Genomic DNA, 23,837 nt, shown 5'->3' with positions numbered 1-23,837 from the left:
TCCCAGCTACTTGGGAGGCTGAGGCAGAATGGCTCAAGCCTAGGAGTTTGAGGTTGCAGTGAACTGTGATCATGCCACTGCATTCCAACCTGGATAATAGCAAGACCCCATCTCAAAAAAAAAAAGAAAAAAAAAAGGAAGGCAGGATAGAATGTAAAATTTGTGAAGAAATTTACTACTGTTGTGATGTAATGGTAAATTTAAAATATTTTAAATTTTACTTATCTTTCCAATCTTGTCTTCTAGTTAAAGGGTTCTTTCGTTACCTAAGATTTGTCTTTGAAGTCTAATTTTTATTTTATTTTATTTTATTTTGTTTTATTTTATTTTTAGCAAGACTCTGTTGCCCAGGCTAGAGTGCAGTGGCACAATCTTGACTCGCTACAACCTCTGCCTCCAGGTTCAAGTGATTCGCCTGCCTCAGCCTCCCAAGTAGCTGGGATTACAGGCGTGTGCCACCATGCCCGGCTAATTTTTGTATTTTTAGTAGAGATGGGGTTTCACCATGTGGCCAGGTTGGTCTCCAACTCTTGACCTCGCCTTGGCCTCCCAAAGTGCTGGGATTACAGGCATCAGCCACCGTGCCTGGCTCTAATCTAATTTTTAAATCATTTGATTAAAGTGAAAAAGCCAATAAATGGAAACCTAGAACTTAGCAGTGAAACTAAGACATTCCTCTCTTCTTAGCATATTAAAGCATGTGGGGGGCCAGGTACAGTGGCTCATGTCTGTAATCCCAGCACTTTGGGAGGCTGAGGCAAGAGGATCGCTTGAGCCCAGGAGTTGGAAGCTGCAGTGAGTGAGCTACGATTGAGCCACCGCACCCCAGCTTGGGTGACAGAAGGAGACCCTGTTTCAATAAAAAGAGCATGTGTGGTAGGCAACCTCTAGGATGACTCCCTGTAACCCTCATCTTCCCGTAGTCATGCCTTTGCATAATCCCCTGAGTCAGGGCAGGACTTTGTGACTCAGTTCTAACGACTAAAACAGAATAGAAGCCATGAAGCATCCCTTCAGAGACTGGTTTACAAGACTGCTGCTTCCTTCTCTTTTGGCTGCCCAGTCTCTGGCTGCCTCAAGGATCACTCAGAGGAAAACCAGCCTCCATGCTGTGAGCTGCCCTATGGAGAGGACTGTGCTGTAAGGAACTCAGGGAAGTCTTCCTCTTTGATTAGTTTGGACCCCAATCCAACATCCCATAAGGAATGGAGGCCTCCCAACATCTGCATGAGGGAGTCATTGAGCACCAGTAGACCCTTGAAATAGACTTGACCATCAGCTTGACTGTAACCTCACAGAAGATTCTGGGCCAGAACTACCCTCCTGGTTATGCGGCCCCCAGAGTCCCCAGTTTCAAAAGCTGGGAGATAAAGAATGTCGTTTTAAGCTGCTACATTTTGGAGGTAACTTGCTTTGTAGCAGTAGATAAACAATATAGAACATAATTTCTAATACTTTCATAACTAAAACCCATTGAATGGAAGCCAGAAAACCCAATTTTAGACCACGTTCTACTCAATAACTGGTAGTGTTATATAATGTACAGAGTAGGAGTTCACCAAAACTCAGACGTAGCTTTTTTTTTTTTTTTTTTTTTTTTTTGGAGACAGGGTCTTACCCTGTCATCCAGGCAGGAGTGCAGTGGCACAATCAGGGTTCACTGCAGCCTCTAACTCCTGGGCTCAAGTGATCCTCCTGCCTCAGTCTCTCAAGTATTTGGGGCTACAGGAGTGTGCATACTGCCATGCCTGGCTAACGTTTTTATTTTAATTTTGGTAAAGATGGGGTTTCGCTATGTTGCCCAGGCTGGTTTCAAACTCCTGGACTCAAACAATCCTCCCACCTTGGTCTCTCAAAGTGTTAGAATTACAGGCACTGCACCAGGCCAGCATCTTATGTTTCTTAATGTGAAATTTCATTTTCTAGAAGTCAGTAAAGATCTAAGCTCTAATGTCAGACTGCCTGGGCTTCAATCTTAAGTCTACTAGCTATTGAGTGTGCACAGGTGCATGAATCTTTTCTCCAAAACTTATTTTTTTGTCTTTAAATGAAGGTAATCGTAGTACTGTTGTAAGAACTGAATGAAGTAATTCAGTAATTTAAAGTGCTTGGTATCTAGTACACATTTAACAATGATAAATTATTATCATCATCATTATTATTACCGTCAGGTCAGATAAGAGACTGACAGCTTTGATTCTTGATATTTTTCTTCCCAGCTTGCAAAAGAGCCCTTCATTCTTTAGAAAATAAAAATACAACTAGTTTGCTTTTTTTTTTTTTTGAGATGGAGTCTTGCTCTGTTGCCCAGGCTGGAGTGAAGTGGTGTGAATTCAGCTCACTGCAACTTCCACCTCCCAGGTTCAAGTGATTCTCCTGCCTCCACCTCCCAAGTAGCTGGAATTACAGAAGTGTGCCACCACGCCCCACTAATTTTTGTATTTTTAGTAGAAATGGGGTTTCACCATATTGGCCAAGCTGGTCTTGAACTCCTGACCTCAAGAGATCTGGCTGCCTTGGCCTCCCAAAGTGCTGGGATTACAGTTGTGAGCCACTGCACCTGGCTAGTCTCCTATTCTACAGGAAACTATGACTAAGAGTTGTTTCAAGTTTTAACTTAATAGCGAGCTCTATTTAGAAAGTATTTTTATTCTTTAAAAGAATATTTTGATTTATACATTTCTCATTTAAGCTATGATGAAGTTTTCATAAATTTAACATGGGACAAAAATGCAAGTAGTAGGATTACCAACTTGCATGATACTTTTTAGGTACTTATTAGGAAACCTGAATATTGATAAGACATAAATTGTGTCCATAAATTAATGCTTTCTTCCCTGAATACTGCAAAACTATTCATGCAATTATAATGTTTCCTTCAGAATAATAGCTTTCATTCATTCAACAAATACGTATTTAGCACCTCCTGTGTTCCAGGGACTCTTTTGGGTGCTAGAGATGTAGTGATAAACATAACACAATCCTCGCTTTTAAGGAACTTACAGCTGGAGCCAGAAGTACACAGACAACTTTAGGACAGCTTAAGGAATACAACTGAGTATGGGATACAATGAGGTACCAAAAAAATAGGGGTGAAAGGAGGTTCCCTGGTGGAGGTGAAGATCATGGGCCTCAGTCATCAGGCAAGAAAAGTGGACAGAGGAGTTGGGCTACAGTTCTGGGGTTACTGTGTAGATACCTAGAGGCCAAAGAGTGTGTGGCATATTTATGGAGCCACATGTAATTCAGGATGGTCCCATCTTGTAGGGCAGTGGGGAGTGACCAGAGATGCAGCTAGGGAGAAGAACAGGGTTCAGATAATAAAAAATCATGTATACCATACCAAGGGTTTTGGATTTTATTTTATTGCTATAATTTTTGAGAAGGAGTCTTGCTCTGTCGTGCAGGCTGGAGTGCAGTGGCGTGATCTCGGCTCACTGCAACCAAAACCTTCTGGGTTCAAATGACTCTCCTGTCTCAGCATTCCGAGTAGCTGGGATTACAGGCATGCCCGGCTAATTTTTGTAGTTTTAGTAGAGATGGGGTTTCACCATGTTGGCCAGGCTGGTCTCGAACTGGCTGGTCTCGAACTCCTGACCTCGTGATCTGCCTGCCTCAGCCTCCCAAAGTGTTAGGATTACAGGCGTGAGCCACCGTGCCCGGCCGGGTTTTGGAATTTATTGTGAATGCATTGGTGAAGCAAGGACTGGTTTTAAGGAGGGAAGACTCCAACAGGTTACTCCCTTATTCAATAATGTTCCTTTACTCAAAACTTAGATTTTCTCAATTTAAGAGAATGCCTCTTAAATTGCCTTCAGCTCACTCTTTTGAATGGACTCAATGCTAATAAATGCATTTGAGAGTGAGCTTGAACTGAGAGTGGAATGGGAAACAGAAACCTTGTAGAGGAACTGTGTTTAATAAACAAACTTGATGATGAAGCAGGTTAATTATTATTTGGGGTAAAAATTTTGCTCTGATTATAAAGCCATGAGGCTGAATCATTGCATCTTATTACATTTCATAAAACAGACATTTGTATGCGTCTGAATTTGTTAATTGGATGGCCAATCACGTTTTTAACTGGCTTGATAACAGCAGAATACCTCAAAACTAGAATCTCTTCTAGTATCTCTTCTAGTTTTAAGAAAATGGCAGCCTGGGAAGCTTTTGGTTGGGGCCAGGATGCTGCAGTCAGAGCAGGGCTGTGAGCAACCACTGCCTGCTTCCCACACATCGCTCCGCAATCTAGGTTGTGGTCCCACTCTCAATCATCTCAGATGTCACCACCGTCATTTGGGTGTGGGTTTCTCACCTGGCAGTGCTGTCTACCAGTGTTCGGAACATTGCTATATGCATTTGTCTTCTTTAAAGTGTTGGTACAAACACGTCCAGTTAAATTCCGTGATGTGTGGAGTCTTTCTCACTATAGTAAGATGGTTTAAGGCCAATACTGACCATCTTTTACACTCATCCTGTTCATAGTTTATGGCAAGCATATGGAGGAAAGTCTGTATTTTTTTTTTTTTTTGAGAAACAAAGCAGAGATTCATGTTTGAGACCAACTTAAAATATTCTACTAACATTATTTTATAGCCATAAAGTGTTTATTCCCCAATTTTTACTTATGATATGTAGCATTAATGACAGTTTTTCTAATTTGGGAGATCAGATGTCTTCACTTTTTTGCGGTTTTATAACTTTATTTCATGTATTCGACAATCAGTGCTTAGTTCTCATCCATATTGATTGTAGATTATTATTATCATTTTTTCTTGAGACAGGATGTGGCTCTGTTGCCCAGGCTGGAGTGCAGTGGTGCCACCTCGGCTCACTGCAGGCTTGACTTCCCAGTCTCAAACAATTCTCTCACTTCAGAATCCAGAGTAGCTGGGACCACAGGCATGTGCCACCATGCCCAGCTAATTTGTGTGTGTGTGTCTGTGTGTTTTGTTTTGTTTTGTTTTTTTGAGATGGAGTCTTGCTCTGTCACCCAGGCTGGAGTGCAGTGGTATGATCTCGGCTCACTACAACTTCCATCTCCTGGGTTAAAGCGATTCTTCTGCCTCAGCCTTCCAAGTAGCTGGGGTTACAGATGCGTGCCACCACACCCGGCTAATTTTTGTATTTTTGGTAGAGATGGGGTTTCACCATGTTGGCCAGGCTGGTCTTGAACCGCTGACCTCAGGTGATCCACATGCCTTGGCCTCCCAAAGTGCTGGGATTACAGGCGTGAGCCACCACACCCAGCATTTTTTTTTTTCTTTTTTTTGAGATGGAGTCTCACTCTATTGCCCAGGCTGGAGTGCAGTGGCGCAATCTCGGCTCACTACAGCCTCCGCCTCCCAGGTTCAAGCAACTCTCCTGCCTCAACCTCCCAGGTAGCTGAGATTAAAGGTGTGTACCACCACGCCCAACTAATTTTTCTGTATTTTTAGTAGAGATGGGGTTTCACCACGCCCGGCATTTTTTGTATTTTTTTTTTTTTTTTTGTAGAGGCGCGGTTTCACCAGGTTGCCCAGGCTGGTCTCAAACTCTTGAGCTCAAGTGATCCACCTTCCTCGACCTCCCAAAGTGCCGGGATTACAGGCATGACCATTGTATCCTGCCTGTCTGTAGATTTTTGAAAGTGGCAACAGGTGCATAGGTAACCAAAGTATAGAGCTCATTTGGTGAATCTTCATCCTCATTACGTTTTCTGGATAACCACACATGGATGGGTATGGAACACCCTTATTCCTTTAGCCTAGACAGCTTTGTCAAGCCTGGTATCAACAAGCACATCTGGAGTTCCCACCTCCTTCACAGCAAATTTCCAGATCTCTTTGAATGCCTGAGGGACATACTTCTTGAAGCCTACTCCATGGATGCATTTCTGAATGCTGATGTTGTATTCTTGGGTCACCACCTTGCTGATGGCAGAACAGCCTTTCTTCTTGCCACCCTTCTTTGCAGGAGCCATTCTGCCAGGCCCAAGTTGGAAAGGAAGCCAGATGTCTTTACTTAATAGTTTTTCTCCTTTAGCAGACATAGTCTTATAATCCTATTTATTTCCAGAAAGAGTTTCTGCCAGGTGGAAAAAACATATGCAACAAAGTGAAATAAAAATAAGTAAGGAAACCAAGAAAAAGGGAAATACGAGTAGAAAAGACAGAATGAGAAGAGAGGTTATCACACAAAATATATACAAAGAAGACTATGCTTGCAGGAAGAAAGCCATGCATTTGCCTTAAAACTTCTTAAGGGTCAAGAGGGAGAAAAAAAACACCATTAGTTGTAATTCCCAGTGCCCAGGTGATTTAGAGAAATCACATACCACCACCACCATTACCATCAGCAGCAGCAACTGTGCCCTTGGAGAAGCCTGGTAATTTGTGGTTCTGAGACCAAAGAAATTTTTCTTGCTCCAGGCGCCACTCATCAACCATATATGCTATGAAGTGCTCTATTGTGGGTTACTTAATTTCACAACACTTTTTATTGAAATAGCAGGAAACAAAAGCCAAAATGTGACAAACTTAATGGAGTTAATAATGACTCAAATCATTTTACAAAAAAGAGGCAAAGAAGCACCTATTTAATTGCTCCAGTACCACTCTACCTCTGCTAATTGACATCAACAAAATAGACAGGTGTACCCTACCTTTCTCCCCACTCCGCTCCATTCCCTAGCTGCAGGGGAGCCTGGGAAAGGTAATTTTTAGCTTCTCAGTACAGGAAGGCACAGTAGAAGAAGGCTGGGGGAGATATTGTGTAACGAGTCTACTATATCCACTTGTATTAGTCTGTTCTTATGCTGCTGATAAAGACATACCCAAGACTAGGTAATTTATAAAGGAAAGAGGTTTAATGGACTCACAGTTCAGCATGGGTGGGGAGACCTCACAATCATGGCAGAAGGCAAGGAGGAGCAAGTCACATCTTACATGGATGGCAACAGGCAAAGAGAGAGAACTTTTGCAGGGGAACTCCTCTTTATAAATAAACCATCAGATCTCAGAAGATGTATTCACTATCATGAGAACAGCATGATAAAGACCTGACCCTATGATTCAATTACCTTCCACTGGGTACCTCCGACGACATGTGGGAATTGTGGGAGCTACAATTCAAGATGAGATTTGGGTGGGGACACAGCCAAACTATGTCACCACCCCAGTAATTTTAGTCCTTTGGATATTGGTTGGTCTAAGAATTGGTTTGGACCCCATTTCTGGCTGATAAGATGTGAGGTGGTATCTTCTGGCAAGGGCTTCCCTTCCTGAATAGACAGAAAAAAACTTCTGAAGGAAATCATTCTCTGCCCTTACCCTTCTTCCTCTCTGGAGCCCAAATGCAATGCCTGGCTATGTAGCAGCCACATGGAGACAAGTATGAGAACAAAAGTCAACACATTAAGGATAATAGGAAAGATAGAGCTGGGTCCCTCATAGCATTGTTGAGCCATTGCTCCAGACCTGTATTGACTTCCCTTGGACCATTTTTATTTGAGACAAATAAACATTCATTTGTTAAAACAACCAGAGTTGAACTTTCTGTTTGCTGCTGGATGCATTCCTAATCTAGAGTCTGTTGCAGCAGCCAGGCTAGGACAGACAGCTGTGAAGATGCAGAGACATGGTCAGACTCAGGATATATTTTGGAAGTAGAACCATCAGGACTTGATGACAGGTTGGCTGAAAACAGGAGAGAAGGGGATGGAAAAAATCAAAGATGTCATCTATGTTTTTTGCTAGATATGACTGATGGAAATGTGTAATCTTGTTTTAATTCAGAAGGTGGGAAAATTCCTACTCTCACTGCTGCAGAAATACCTAAGGAAGATAAAAACACTTTTGTTGCTCCCTTGAAACCTGTTTTCCATTGAGGCAAACAAAAAGTTGGGTTAGATTAATGTTAAATAATGCAGAAGACAGTTGGAAATTCCTAACATCTATTCTGGACACTGTAGCTGGAACATATTGCAGCCTCTCCATGCCTTCTCATCTCCCAAGCCTCTTTTCCATCAAAGTCCAGGTGTACAAAACAAAATCCTTACATCAACCATTATGTTCTGGTTTTTATTGCTTGCAGGAATAGACTATTAGAATACTAATACTTCTAAAGAATATATTAACTTCTCGAGTCAGTAAATAATGCTCCACAGCTGGATCAAATAAGCATTTCAAATCAGAGCTATTTTTTTAAAAAGAATATTTTCTTTTTTTAATGAAAAATTTTTTTTAGAGATAAGGTCTCACTTTTAGCCCAGGCTGGAGTGCAGTGGTGCAATCATAGCTCACTGCAGCCTCGACCTCCTGGGCTAAAGCACTCCTCCTGCCTCAGCCTCCTGAGTAGTTGGGACTACAGCTGTGCCTCGCCATGCTTGGTATTTTATTTTATTTTTGTAGAGATGGTGGTGGGGGCGGGGGTCTCACTGTGTTGCCCAGGATGGTCTAGAACTCCTGGCCTCAAGCAATCTTCCCTCCTTGGTCTCCCAAAGTGCTCAAATTATAGGCATGAGCCACTGCATCTAGACCATATCTTTCTTTCTTTCTTTCTTTCTATCTATCTATCTATCTATCTATCTATCTATCTATCTATCTATCATCATCATCTATCTATCATCATCTATCTATCTATATCTATATATTCTATAATCCTAGCACTTTGATATTTAAAAATTTCAAGTAAAACAGTTACATGATGTGTATATTTTGTATCTATTCTTACATTGCTAAGGCTTTACTTTTGTTGATGAGAATAAACTAGGAATGTCAAATACATTGCCTGCTATAACCACAGTTACTTTTAAAGAAGATGCATCACCCCCCTATACCTCCTGAAAGGGCAGCCTTTAGGTACACATATTGCATGACCTCGTCATCCCCTGTCCCAACCCCAGCTGGAAGGATAACACATTCATAAGTTGGCATGAGTAGGCTTGGAAGGGTAAATGGGTCATTGAAATCCCCCTCCTCACCTCCTGTCAGAAAATTGATATAAAAAACTTAAGTGAATGAAGCAGTCTTCAGCAGAAGGTGAAACTTGAAAGATATGAGGTAAGCCTGGCATGGTGGCACACACCTATAATCCCAGCTACTCAGGAGGCTGAGGCAGGCAGATCGCTTGAGCCCAGGAGTTCGAGACCAGGCTAGCAACATAGTGAGACCCTGTCTCTACAAAAAATTTAAAAAGCAGCCCAGGTGTGGTGGTGCACCTGTGGTCCCAGTGACTCAGGAGGCAGAAGTGGGAAGATAGTGTGAGCTCAGGAGATCAAGGGTGCAGTAAGCCGTGATTGCACCCCTTCACTCCAGCCTGGAGTAAAGAAATGCCATGAGAGCCTCCAGGTAGGTCCTGAGTGGGGAATGGCAAACCAAGTAACTGGCTTGAGCACAGAGAGCCAGGTCACAGTCTGTGATGGTAGAATATTCCCTCCATGTGCCTCTTCTCCTGCCTAGCACTGGGTGGCAGGAGGAGGAAGCCCGGGTTGCAGCAGTGGCAAGATGAGCCTCAATAGCCAAAACCAGTGATAGCCAGGAAGTCAGCGAATTCGTCTGAAAGACCTTCGAGGACAGACAAAGCCAACGTGGCCTCTGTCTCCTGTAAACTCATACCTCAGTGAACTGAGGGAACTAGAGCCAGGCTCTGCCTTTTACAACAAAAACAGCCCAACCAAAGCAGCCCAACCAAAACCCCAAACAGAAACAAATTCTACTATCTTTTATACTGTAAATACAAATAATTACACTTTTGTGTTCTCTCCAAGCTTATGCTACATGAGAGCAAGCCTTTGGGGCTCATGGAATACTTTCATATGAATAATCCCAGACATTACATTATGATCTAGCTTCCTTCCTTCCTTCTTTCCTTCCTTCCTTTCTTCCTTCCTTCCTTCCCTCCTTCCCTCTCTCCCTCTCTCCCTCCCTCCATCTCTCCTTCCTTCCTTTCCTCCTTCCTCCCTTCCCTCCTTCCTTTTCTCCTTCCTTCCTTCCTCCCTCCCTCCCTCCCTCCCTCCCTTCCTTTCCTTCCTTTCCTTCCTTCCTTCCTTCCTTCCTTCCTTCCTTCCTTCCTTCCTTCCTTCCTTCCATCCTCCCTTCCTTCCTTCCTTCCTTCCTTCAACAGGATTTGTTCTGTTGCCCAGGCTTGAATGCAGTAGTGCAATCATGGCTCACTGCAGCCTCTACTTCCCAGGTTCAAATGATCCTCCCACCTTAACCTCCCAAGTAGCTGGGACTACAGGTGCATACCACCATGCTCAGCTAATTTTTAAAATTTTGTATAGAGATGGTGTCTCACTGTGTTGCCCAGGCTGGTCCCAAACTCCTGATCTCAAGTGATCCTCCCTCCTTGGCCTCCCAAAGTGTTGGGATTACAGGTGTGAGCCACCACCCCACACCTCAGACATTATTTTCTCTAAAGGAAAACCTAAATTGTACATGAGGCATTTCATTCAAAAATCCCACTGAAACTGAAACATTCTGTGAAACTAAAGAAGGATTTCTAAGGAAGATACTTTTGCAGCCTTCCTCCCCAGTCACCTGGCCCATGTTGTGTGAGGTGGAGGAGAGTAAACCAGGACCCAGGACTTCCAACAGCATATCTCTCTCTGTCTCTCTCTCTCTTTTTTTTTTTTTTTTTTTTTTGAGATGGAGTCTTTGCTCTGTCACCCAGGCTGGAGTGCAGTGGCACGATCTCCGCTCACTGCAAGCTCCCTGCCTCCCGGGTTCACACCATTCTCCTGCCTCCGCCTCCCAAGTAGCTGGGACTACATGCATGCACCCACCATACCTGGCTATTTTTTTAAAAACTTTTTGTAGAGATGAGGTGTTGCTATGTTGCCCAGGCTGGTCTTGAACTCCTGGTCTCAAGCCATCCTCCCACCTTGGCCTCCCAAAGTGCTGGGATTACAGGTGTGAGCCATTGAAGCTGGTCTCTGTTTGACATCTCTTTTCTAATTCTTCCACTTTTCTTGTTAACCAAATTTAGCCAAATCAAATACCCCCACAAATTGTGTGTGTGCACAGTGGCTAAAACCTTCTTGTGACTCTTGTTTGCCAAGCTACAAAAGACACTGAACCATCCCTGATACACAGAAGCCGTGTCCAATGACAGGAGGGTGGGATAAGTACATGGGATATGATGACTGTGGAAAGCTCTCTGGGGCAATAATGTTTAAGGTGAGAATTTCAGGAGAAGAAGAAACCAGCTATGCTGGAACTAGCATTGTAGCAGAGGAAACAGCATATGCAAAGGCCCTGTGTCAAGGCATTTGGCTATTTCTTGGCATATCCAAGGAATAAAAGAAGACTGAGATGCCTGTAATCCTAGCACTTTGGGAGGGCGAGGTGGGTGGATCACCTGAGGTCAGGAGTTCGAGACCAGCCTGGCCAGTATGGTGAAACCCCCGTCTCTATTAAAAATACAAAAATTAGCCTGGCATGGTGGTGGGCGCCTGTAATCCCAGCTACTTGAGAGGCTGAGATAGGAGAATTGCTTGAACCCAGGAGGCGGAGGTTGCAGTGACCTGAGATCACACCATTGCACTCTAGCCTGGGCAACAGAAGGAGACAAAAAAAAAAAAAGACCAAGTGAGCTGGAGTATATTGAGAAAATGGGAGAAATGACAGGACATGAGCCTAAGGAAGTATGTAGAGGACAGATAGTATTGGGACTACAGTAACATGTTTGCATTTTACTATCAGTGTAAAGAAAGCCTTTGAGAGGTTTAGGCAGTAAAAGTGTCATAATCTGTATTTCAAAACTGTTGACACCAGTTATACAATGTTCACAAATGGGCAAAACTGATGGCAATAGAAGGTAGAAGAGCGGTTACCTTTGGGGGTGATGACTGGGAGGGAGAAGGAGGGAGTGCTTTTGAGGTGCTGATCTATTTCTTGATCCAGGTGTTGGGTATACACGGATGTCCAGGTTATAAAACAGCACTAAGCTGCATATTTATGATTTATGCACTTTTCTGTAAAATGTATTCTGTAATATTTTGGTAAAAATTTAGCTAAAAAATGGAATACATGCTTACAATAGTTTGAGGAAGAACAGATTTCAGGGACAAGGCAGAGGGGAGACTCCTTCAGAAAAGGATGTTGGCTTGAACTAATATGGCAGCTGTCAGGCCAGGTGCGGTGCTTCGCACCTGTAATTCCAGCATCTTGGGAGGCCGAGGTGGGAGGATCACTTGAGTCCAGGAATTCAAGATCAACCTGGGCAACATAGTGGGTCCCTGTCTCAACAAAAAATTTAAAAATTAGCCAGGCATGGTGATGCATGCCTGTAGTCCCAGCTTCTTGGGAGGCTGAGGTGGGAGGATGGCTTGAGCCCAGGAGGTCAAGGCTGCAGTGAGCTATGATCATGCCATTGCACTCCACCCTGGGCGACAGACTGAGATCCTGTCTCAAAAAAAAAAAAAAAATCCAGTAAATTTTTTAAAAAGGTACAGTTGTTGTCAAGATAGAGAAAATTAGACAGATAGGAGATATTTTGGAATGAAATTGCTGGAACTTGCTGATGGATCAGATACTGGCATCTTAAAGAGAAGAATGACTTCTAGGTTTCTGACTTGCACAGCCAGGTGAAGGGTGATGCCATGCCATTCAGTGCATTGTAGGCAGAAGGTCAAGGATTCAGCTTTGGAGATATTATGTGATTTTTAGACACTCCTGAAGCATCTACCAGGTGGTTGTAGCTTCAGGTAGATTGTTGGATCCCTAACTGATGCTCAGAGAAGAGATCTGTGAAAGAGGCATAAGTGTTGTTATTGTAGGCATACAGATTGTCATAGAAGCTGTGAGAATGTTTGGGGTCATCCATGGAAAGAGGGTGGAGAACACAGAGAAGAAGACCAGGACTATCTTAAAGAGCTGCTTCCTTTAGAGTTGGTTAAAAAAAAAAGAGAGAGAGAGAGAGAGAGACAGAAAAGAAGATCAAGGAGATAGGAAAAAAGCAAGCAATTGCGGTGTCAGTCAGAGGGTTGCCTGGTGCTAGGTGGTTAAGTAAGATCATGATAGGGAAGAATCCTTTGGATTTGACAACATGGAGACCACCAGTAACATCTCGAAGTATCTGTCACTTTATTAATGATCCCAAGCTTGTCTTCCTCTGTGAAATGCCCTAATAATTTACCTACTTCCCAGAGTTTTTGTGTTTAAAGCACTTTGCACACTTTGTGCAAGACCTGGCTAAATATGAGTTGTTAGTTTAGCTGAGAACAAATGCTTGCATTGGTATAAAATAAGGTTTGATAACACCCTCCTAATAAACTTGTTAAAGGAATACAGAAGTAATGTTACATTTTAGAAAAGTAGATTTTAAAAACAGGTATAGGAAGTAGGTCTTCCTCATACCTCCATCTGAATCGATTACATCTGGTAAATCTGAGAATAAGAGGACCAAACCACATCTTCAAGGAAGTGGAATACTCAGCGGCAAGGTTAGGCCCTGCCACCCATTTATTTAATTAAGAATCCTTTAGAGAGGTAGTTTGAGTATTGGTAAAAACAGAGAGATCTGTGTGGCAGAAAACATGATGATAAATTAAATCACCAACACATATTTCAGTTTCTATACAAAACAGTCTAGAATCGGCTCACTATAATTGTATGGCTGGTAGAGATGCTTCAAAGACATGCTGCAATTCAGCAAAAGCTGCCACAGGGCCAAACAAAGCCAGTGGCCCAGGATTAGGGGACCTAATACTAGTAAAGATAGAGTCACAGTGCTCCCTACAGTTTTTAAGCCTGAAGGCCAAGACGAGGCCAAGGATGCTGATGCCTTTCTCCAGGTCTTTCTAGTGTTCATATTCTACCACCCAGAAATCTAGTCCTAAGAAGGGAAGTTACCAGTCATTGCCAGGGCTAGCACAGCACTGGGACAATGGGAATATGCAGGAGATAGTTCCTCTATTGCCTTTCAACTGAAGATGGACCAGGCTGGGTGCAGTGGCTTATGCCTGCAATCACAGCTCTTTTGGAGGCAGACAGAGATAGGAGGATTCCTTGAAGCCAGGAGTTCAAGACCAGCCTAGGCAACATAGCGAGACCTCCCCCCAACCCCCTGCCCCCGCATCTCTACAAAAAATTTGAAACAAAAAACAATTAGCCAGGTGTGGTGGCAAGCACTGTTAGTCCCAACTATTCGGGAGGCTCATGTGGGAGGACCGCTTGAGCCCAGGAGTTCCAGACTACGGTGAGCTATGATTGCACCACTGTACTCCAGCCTGGGTGACAGAGCTGTCTCCAAAACAAAAAAGATGGACTAATTGGCCAGGTTCTCAGATAAACCTGGTGGTGGAAGGTAATCTTTGGCAACCAACAAACTGGAAAACATATTACTCATTTTTAATCTAGTTAATAAGAGAAATTGAGAGAAGTTCTAGCACAACTGTCAGGTACTGCAAAGGCACTATTTTTCCTGGTCTGTTCTGCTGGAACTCCCATTCCTAGACAGCCTGGCGTCAGGCACAGCTGAGGGGGAAACCCTGTCAACAGAGGACAGGTCCCTATTCTTACTGAGGGGCAGGTGATCAGGTCGCCATGCTACCAGAAGAAATAGCATTGACTGTTGGCTGAGCCACTGGGTTTTCATGCACTGGGATCGGGAGGCTGTGATCAGAGAAACAGATGAGAATCTTTTCGAAAACAGACAAATATTAAAATGCAGGAGGTCTATTTACTTGTCAAGTCAACGTTCAGTAATAAGGGAGAACAAAGTTTACCCTGCTATCAGAAAATAAGAAATCAGAATCCAGTCATATGGGATGGGAGAAGCTCGCAAGCTACTAAAACTGAACTCAGGAAGCAGATAACCAGCTAGGAAAGAGGTACCCTTAAATGCCTGGCTGTATCTGAGAGTGTATCTTCCTTCTTCAGAGCCCAGAGAACAAGCTAAACAATTCCTTCATAAATCAGCACACATCAGCTTCTAAAATCAGCAAGATGTCTCCAAACATCTTGAACTGACATTAAGAAATGCTGCACCATTGAGAAAATGGTTTCCAAGCATTTGAACTTAAAGAATTAACTTGTTGAAACACATCTTTGATCATTGATAAGTTATTGAATTCAAAGAGAAGTAATCAATAATGAATGGTAAACCAATTAACTAGGAATCATATTTCAATTTTTTTTGTTTTGGCAAACTTGATGATTAGTTGATATTTTTCAAATATTTAGGAACAAGGAACACATATAAATTTCACATTTGTGTCATTAGCATTTTGACCAGCAATTCATTTTTCAATTTCATGTGTGAAGCTAAACTTTCTGATGATCTGTTAATCTTCATTTGTTTGGAATTAGCCTGAAAAGTACTAAATACTGCTTTTTGGATAAAATCTTGAGTGGATCGGAACCAGTTTGTTAAGAAAAAATAAATCTGAGTCCTCTTCATGTTTGAAGTAACTGAACTATTACTTCAACTATTGCTTGGCTATCTTAACAGTTGATCTTGATTTCCACACAATGTGAAAACTTATTATTAATATAACCAAAGGGGAAAAAACCCTTAAATCTATTACAAAATGCTTTAAGAGATAGTATTTGGTCATGATATTTATTAACACAGTTCATAGTGAAGCTGAAATATGGCAATAATCTGGTTAGTTTGATTTATGTGGATAGACAAATTATCTGGTTGTCAAATACATTACAAAACTCATATTTTGCTTTCTATTTTATAGACTTGATTTTAATGATCTGTATATTTTACATTCATGTCACGTTTGTACCTGAAATCTCTAATTAATTCATGTTTTCCATTACACCTTGGAGTAATCATTGCCCAGCTATAGGGAACAGTATGAAATGAAGTGTGTTATGCATCATTAAATGTTAATGATAAAATAAGGTATTATCTAGTTAGTTAATTTAGACCAGGTAAAACTGTACACAAAAACGTTTCTCTCTGTTGCTCAGCAATTCAGCCGTTTCTCTGCACATCCTTCCCTCAAGTTCTCCTCTCCCATTCATATTAATTATTCGAGGTCCCGAAACTTTTTCTTCCAGCAACGTTTGCTCTGATACTCATTCAAAGGTATAAATAATTGATAACAACTTAGAATGTGAGTTTTCTCAGTAGCATTTGGATTTTACCGAGGTTCAAACTTTTAAGCTACAAAAATGTTGAATGCATCAGTAAATGGGTGATGGAAATATTTGGGAAGGATGCACTCTTTACAGTTGTCCTTGAAATTGTATCAAGTAGCCACTTGCCTACTCTGTCTGCTAGGAAGGCAGACAAGAATTCTGCACCTTCCTCTTCCACCCCTTAAAACTCTCCTTTGTTTTACATAACCAGAAAATGTTTATTTTAATTATCTAGATCTTCATTTCTAATTTTCCTTTTTTACTGTAAGAAATGGCATGGTAAAAGGTTCAATAAAACTATAGTATTTTATGCTCAATATTCTAAATTAAGAATTAAAGTCCTACTATCCAGATGCCATTCCAAATGATTAATTTTGTTTCACACTGTTCATAAAAATAATACATTACTTTAGGTGTTGTTTTTTCCCACCAAGTTGCTTAGTTAAAAAAAAAAAAAACCATTAGTAATTGCTGGTTCCTATTATGTAAGTAGATAAAATATAATTAGAAAAACAACTGGATAGTTTCACTCTATGTTGTTCTCAGTGCAATGTCCAGTTTGCAAATGCTTTATTTATTTGTTAATTTTAGAGGACAGCATTTCAGTGCAATAATTGAAAATAGCTCATAGCCTTTTCTGTGAAGAAACAAAACATTGTGTTGGTGTCAAGTAAGTTAATTATGCTTTATCATCTTCAAATGGAGCATATAATTGATTTATGAAATTCTGTTATCACTGTGTTGAGACCATTGTTAGTAATCAAGAATTCCAATAGTTTCTTCTTATTCTTCATGTACAAAATCATCTGGGTATTCCATAGGTTAAAAAACAATTCAATTTGGAACACCTGTACTATCATAAATTGAAGAATTAAAAACTAGATAAAAAGTGTGGAAACTACTGTAAAAGATTACTGACTTCTAAAATATATTGCATTTATTGTAGCAATACTCTCTTATTCAGCAATATGACTATGTAATTTTTCTCTAGTACTTTGTAGAATTTTCATTAATTCCACTTAAAATAAATGGCTTATATGCAGTTCTTTTTTGTGACATGAAAACTGTAACATTTTGACTGATCAATATTCTTTTGCTTGTTTATTTTTAGGTCTTTACAATTACCTAAGGAATTGCCTGAGGCATTGAACATATTGCCGGATATTTAACTGAAAACAAACAAAAATGTTTTCAAACAAGGATGTAGATTAAAAAGCTATAAGATGACCTCAATATCACCCCCACTCCATCGCCTCTACCACCACCACCAGCCCTGCCACACACACTCTCAGAATGTTTGGTATCATATACAACTCGCCTAAAGCAAGAGATAATGTCAAAAATTTAAAAAGAGAATGCTACTCCTACATTTCCAGGTAACATAAAGAGTTGTAACCCTTGAACTTCCTGTATATATTAACATTTATTTTCAACACACTAATTGCTCTTGTGACCTTGGACCTCAATGAATTTTATGTATTTAATAAATGAATGCAAGTGTTCATCTTGATTTTAGATTTAAATTTATCTTTGAACCATATCAATTTCTCATAAAACAATTAAGAAACAGCATAAACAAAAAGGGAAATGAAAATATTTCATTTAATTATTTAAGTGTTTGATAATGCTTGGTATCAAGTAGACATAATCAGAAGAGTATTAAATAAAGCAATGGGTTAGGAAGGGGCTGTTAGAGAACATAGACGGTATTACTCTTTAATAATTAGGTACAAAAATAAGGTCTTAATAAATTGGAAATTTATGTTTTCCATTGAATGTTCTTAAAGTGCCAATAGAATTATAGTGAAATTATTTTCTTTGCTGATTCCTATGATAGTATCATACATACCTTATTTTAGATATTCACATTTTCATTCTATTAGAATGAAATACCTGTATGTATTCCATGTGCTGACATATAACAAAATCTGGGATTTAAGAAAATGTACTTCAAAAATGTAAAAATTGCAGGTAATTGAAATTTGAGGTATTTATAACACAAATAAGGACCATTTAAAATAGACCAACAGGTAATATTAAAAACAAGTATATACTTCTGTAAAGATTGTGTGTGTTATATATTGTCTATCAAATACTGGACATTTGTGAATTAACTTCTTCCTAATCCTAAGTATTATCTTTCCAAAAACTTGCTGTGAAGGTCATTTATATTTCCTTTCTAAATGGATTTTGAATAAAACATAAGAGCTGTATTTAACATTCTGCATCTTAATTCCAAGACTCTGATTGTATGCCTTCTTTTACATTATAAACATCAAATAGAGATGATTTTCTTTTTGAATTCCATATTACCTAACAATATTTAACACATGAAATGCTAGAAGTGGCACTCATTGATCTTTGCTCTGCATTGAAAGTTGATCAGTACATGGCCTCATGAAAAGAAACATGTTCTTTCTAGGGTTTAATAAATGTTTCACAATGATTTTTTTTAAAGTAGGCCTTAATATCCAATCACTTGCATTCAATGGCTAGATTTGAGTGGATAACAACACCTACCAAATTACAACTCCCAATTTTTATTTCAGAAGGAAGCAATCCTTGATAGATGAGAAAATAACTTACTTTAAGCTTTATTCATTTTTCTTTTTGGCTACCATAAAATATCTTTTTCTAAGTAGCTTTAGGGTTTTTAAAAAAAATCTAATCCAGATTAAATGTTTAAAAAAACCTGGCAAGTTAATTGTAAGTTTTCCCATAAAAGAGAGAAGCACAAAATGCCATGGAGTATATCCAAGAAACATAACATAAACATAAGACTTACAATGCACAATTTAAAATTTCATATATTGTCAAATGATAAATGTCTGTTCCAGCCATGAATACTTTAACTTCAAAAATCTTTCATAGCCTTAAAAAAGAACTCTCACAGAAACAGAAGCTGGAATGCTATTTGTGAACTAGGCCTTGCACCTTGTCAATATTTTTAGTTCTTAAATTTCTGGAATTTCTAGAGCCGTAAAACAGCTATTTCATTTTGAAATTTTGATTTTAACATTTCACTAACACACTGGGAAAGGATCATCTTAACTAAAGGTGTCAAGACTAACGTTTGAGCTTAGTCGTTGAATTTTCTCTTACGGGAAACAGTTTAATCCCCAAGTACTATGAGATAGGCATTTTAAGGCAACTTTTAAAAAAGGAAAATAAAATAAATCTGCTTTTTGCCGTCTAGGAAAGATACATTTTTCCTTGTGGAAATCTGCAGTCTGAAAAGACAGATACAAAAAGCATGAACTGTTGAAAATAACCTAAATGTTCTTTGAATGTTTAAAGGCCAGCTCATCCTGCAGTGGTGATAGAATAGTCGGCTTACAACACGCAAAGCCGAGCCGCGGGTGGGCAGGCGCCGTCCGTGGCTCGCGGAGTGGATGAACTCGAGGGCGTGGCCGCTGCGCTTGGGGAGCTTCCAGGGCGCCAAGTTCGGGTAGCGCTTCTGATGGATTCCCGGGTCTGGGAGGATCCGATTATCCCGGGGCCCGGTGACACGCACAAAGCTGAGGTTAGAGTTGGCCAGGAAGGGAGGACCTAGTGAGGCGGTGGAACACAAGCGGGAAGGCCTTTCCTTCTAGGAGCAAAACCAGCCACGCGCCCGGGACGCCCGGGGACCCCTTTGGGGCTCGGTTTCCTTCGCTGTGATCCTGAGTCTACCCTGACATGTTCCCCTCCACCGGCCTGAAGAAATCGTCGCTTCCAGCCTCCAGCTACCGTCACCTTTGCGGGGCTGAGAGCGGAGGACCGGGACAGAGAAGGAGCCGGTGGTCCTGGTCAGCTGCGCAAAACCCGACGGCGCGGGGACTCCGGGCCTGGGGCCTCCATGGCCGCGGCCTCCTTGTCTCCCGGGCCGGCTGCTCCCTACGCTGCGAGACTGAGGGCACTGGGGACCCAGGGACTTCTCTGGCACTAGCGAGGTCCTAACCTTGAGTGAAGAACGCTGTCGAGTGCAAGTGAAGAATAACGGGGGTGGACGCAAGGAGAATGGTCTCGGGGCGCGCTTGCGCCTCTACCCGAGGACCGAGGTGGGGATTCGACAGACGCCAGCGGTAGAGACCCGGGACGAGAAGCCCCGACTTTCTGAGTCGTGAGCCGCCTCCAATCGCCCCAGGACGTAACCCCGAGGAGCTTTCAGACACGGGCCGCGCCTAAAGTCGCTGGGAACCGCGAACATCGGAGTCCCAGCCACCTCCCGGACTGGCGCCCCGAGGCCAGGGGACCCGCCTGGGGCTCCCGGCCGAGCCCCGACCTCGGACGTTTTTCCGGGAGCTGCGAGAGGCCTCGCGGCCTGGGCCAGGCGCAGCGGCAGGCATCGATCGCTGGCTCCCAGCGAGTGGCCCCGCGCAGGTGGAGGTGGCCCCGTCACCTCCAGGAGCGCCCCCAAGCCCCGGTGCCCCCAGCGTGCGCCCTCTCCTCCTCCCCGAAAGTTAAGTTCGTGTTTTTCGGTTCTCGGTTACGCATCCCCTTGGCACGCGTGCCCAGCCACACCCTGGGCGAAACTAGAGGGCCTGCGTCCCCTGGGGGCTGCCGCGAGACCCCGAGTGAGGTGTCCCCTCCGGGCCGGGCCCGAGTCGGAGACCCCCTTTGCAGCCTAGAGGAGTGCGGGGCGGGTGCGGCGCAGGAACCGCCAGGCCGGGGAGGGGGCCACGCCCGGGCCCGGGCCAAGAGCACGCGTCCCCCGCCCGGGCCCTGCGGCCCTCCCCAGGTGTCTGAGCAGAGCTGCTGAAGCTGTAGAAATGTGCTGGCGCCTGTCCACCGCTGCACACAAAACCCAGCCAAAAGCGGCGAGAGGAAAAGCGAATATGGCGCTGCTGAAAATGGAGCCTCGGCATCTAGAAAGTCTTGCTTTCCTTTCCTCTTCTGGCTCTTAATTCGTCGATCTTTTCCCCCTTGCCCTCTCACGAGGGCCTCCTGCGCTTTCCTTCGGGTGTTCTCTACCCCTCGGCCCCTTTCCTGTTCTTATGAATAATCTCCTTTACTCGGTTTTCCTTCTTCCTTTCCACTCTCGGTTCCTCTTTCTCCATTTTGTGTTACAGGCGCCTTGCTTCTTGTTCCCTTTCTGGGCGCGCACTCCCCCGCCCGGCTCTCTTTATTTTGTGTGTGGGTGTCGGAGCAGGGGAGGGGGTGGCAAGGATGTCAGGCTGAGTATCGAGTTTGTTTGGTTTTTTTTCTTTCCTTCTTATTTTTTTAAAGGTATTATCTTAGGAGCCAAGCATCTCCTTTGGTGGTGCGCTCCTTCGCCTCGCGCCTGGTGCCCCCCACCCGGCTGCACCCGCGGCTTGCGCGGCCGGGTCCCACCAGCCGAGCGTCACCCGCCCAGGAGGAGCCTCGGGTTCTCCGCAGAAGCGAATACTTTCTGTTTTTGTTTTAAGCTAGAGCCTTGCTTTTGCAGTGATTCGTGGCTGTGGCGTGATTTTAAATAGGTGAGGAATCGGAGTCTCATTTCCCCAGGGGGCTTCCGACGAGGATTTTAAGAGAAGCGTGCAAAGAAGACAGCAATGTCCTTTTTTTTTTTTTTTCTTGTTTTCTTTTGAACAGAGGGAACCCCCCCGCCCCACGCTCCACGCGCTGAGATAGTTACGTCTTTAAGGCTAAACTTTTTTAAAATTAGTTTTTCTTTTACACTTATGGCTGACTTTTGATCCTTTTAAAAAAAGGATGAAGTCAAAACAGACTGATGCTTTTGAATACACAACGTCCCCACGTCTCCACGTCCCCAAATTGTGATGCTGGGATAGTTCCTCTAAGATGCGTTCTGATTTTGAAATTCAAGGTCTCTAAGCTCTGTTAAGCGGAACCATGAAAAATATATTGCTACATTAAAAATAGACGGTGATACTGACTGCTACTGCTGAATCGTAGTAGAAAATTTTTTTTTTTGAGTCTGTGCAGGATTTGCCTTGGTTTTATTAGGGAACCTGCTAATAGAAGCAATTTCAAGTGATGGGCTTCCCTCATTAAAAAGCTGGCAGCAATGACATCTTTTCTGAGTGCCTCTCCTTAGTCGTGGTAAAAAAAAAATTAAAATAAAATAAAATTAGTTTACATGCAGTGTTTGAAAAGAAAATGATTTTGCTTCCCAAGTTTGTATGTATTTTCTTTTTTTTTTTTTACCAACTATATTTCACTTTATTTACAATTGTCAGTTTATTCTCACACCTGGTCAGTTTCATCTTCTCACCATGGTCTGTTAGAACCACATCCTCCGGCAAAAAAAAAAACCCCAAAACAACCCCCCCAAAATAAACAAACAAACAAACAAACAGGTGTTCATCCCTATGAGATGCTAATGCCCCTGGAATTGTTTGAAAAGAGCAAAATTTTGTAAGGAGTTTCTTTTTTAAAAAATGTGTTATAGAAGTATTCTTCAAAAAAAAAAAATCTTAGAATGTTTCCTTTAAAAATTACCTTTGTTGGTTTTTCATTAATTGTCATTGATTAAAATTAGGTTATAAACCTATCTTAATTTCAGACTGTTTCTTTATGAAAGAAAGGAGAAAGTAAATAGGTGTTGGCAAGAACTAAACCAATGCAACTAGGCCCTATTGAGAGCCTAAATCTGTAAATTGGTATCCTTAAAAAACATTAATCAAATTGAGGTTGGTGCAGGTAGTTCTCTGCCTCGAACAGCTGATTTTTAAAAGTCTTATAAAACAGGTTAAAATGTGTTTTTAGTCTAGGTTCCTACTTCTTTCTTATGCATTTCTCCTGGTAGATAAATAAATGAATCTAACTTGATGAGTAGGTAGATTTTTCTCCAGATGAACTTTCTAAAAATGGGCAAAGTTAGGGAAGTGATTAATACCCTTCAGTTTAATTGGAATGATTCAGTGCTTATACCCAGTTAATCCTATTAAGATGCTATTTCCTGCTCAGGGGGATAAATTAAGCACAACTCAGATTGTTTTAGATGGACAACTTGGTATATATTCTAAGCAATGGGGGCTAGAAAAAAATATCACTTCTCCGAAAAATATACATTGTGTACCAGTAATGTTCAAAGTACTTTGAGGAAATGTATTGATGAGATGGGTATAAATCATAGTGAATGTTGTTAAGGAGTTTACAGATTATAAAAAGCAATTGATCTTTCTTTATTTTCTCTTATTTAGAAAACAAACATTCATAAGAAAAAAATAAAATTAGATCCCTTCTTTTTCCCACACACAAATTCAGTTTCAGATCAATTACAAAGTTAAATAAGAAACACAGAATTAAAAAAATATTGAAAGGCCAGGCGCAGTAGCTCACGTCTGTAATCCCAGTACTTTGGGAGGCCAAGGCGGGCAGATCACGAGGTCAGGAGATTGAGACCATCTTGACCAACATGGTGAAACCCCGTCTCTACTAAAAATACAAAAATTAACTGGGTGTGGTGGTGCATGCCTGTAATCCCAGTTACTCGGGAGGCTGAGGCAGAAGAATCGCTTGAACCCGGGAGACAGAGATTGCAGTGAGCTGAGATCACGTCACTGCACTCTGGCCTGGCGACAGAGTTATCTCTGTAACTCTCCATCTCAAAAAACAAAAAATTGAAAGGAAATAAAGAATGTGTAGTATGAAAGGGTTTCTTAAAACATTGAAATGCACAATCCATTAAGGAAATGGTAAATTGGATGATAGTCATGCTCCAAATAATATGTCAGTCAATAAATAGTAGTCCCATAAGATTACAATATTGTATATTTACTGTACCTTTTCTGTGTTTAGCTGTGTCTAATTATACAAATACTATTGTGTTAT

General features: G+C 41.8%; 1 protein-coding gene across 6 annotated transcripts in view; it reads right to left on the bottom strand.

The window, feature by feature from the left end:
* COMMD3 (COMM domain containing 3) overlaps positions 1–23,837 on the bottom strand; it is a 459,390-nt gene that overhangs the window by 46,760 nt on the left and 388,793 nt on the right. The window contains exon 1 of one of the 6 annotated variants that reach the window (XM_050804078.1): positions 7,154–7,157. The exons of the other annotated variants lie outside the window; for them this stretch is intronic. The gene's annotated coding sequence lies outside the window, so the exon portion shown is untranslated. Of the gene's footprint in view, positions 1–7,153; positions 7,158–23,837 lie in introns of those variants that run through there. 6 annotated transcript variants of the gene reach the window in all.

This window comes from Macaca thibetana, chromosome 9, assembly GCF_024542745.1.
Source record: "Macaca thibetana thibetana isolate TM-01 chromosome 9, ASM2454274v1, whole genome shotgun sequence".
NCBI lineage: Eukaryota > Metazoa > Chordata > Mammalia > Primates > Cercopithecidae > Macaca > Macaca thibetana.
The sequence above is the reverse complement of the archived record's forward strand: the minus strand, read 5'-3'. Positions and strand labels throughout refer to the sequence as shown.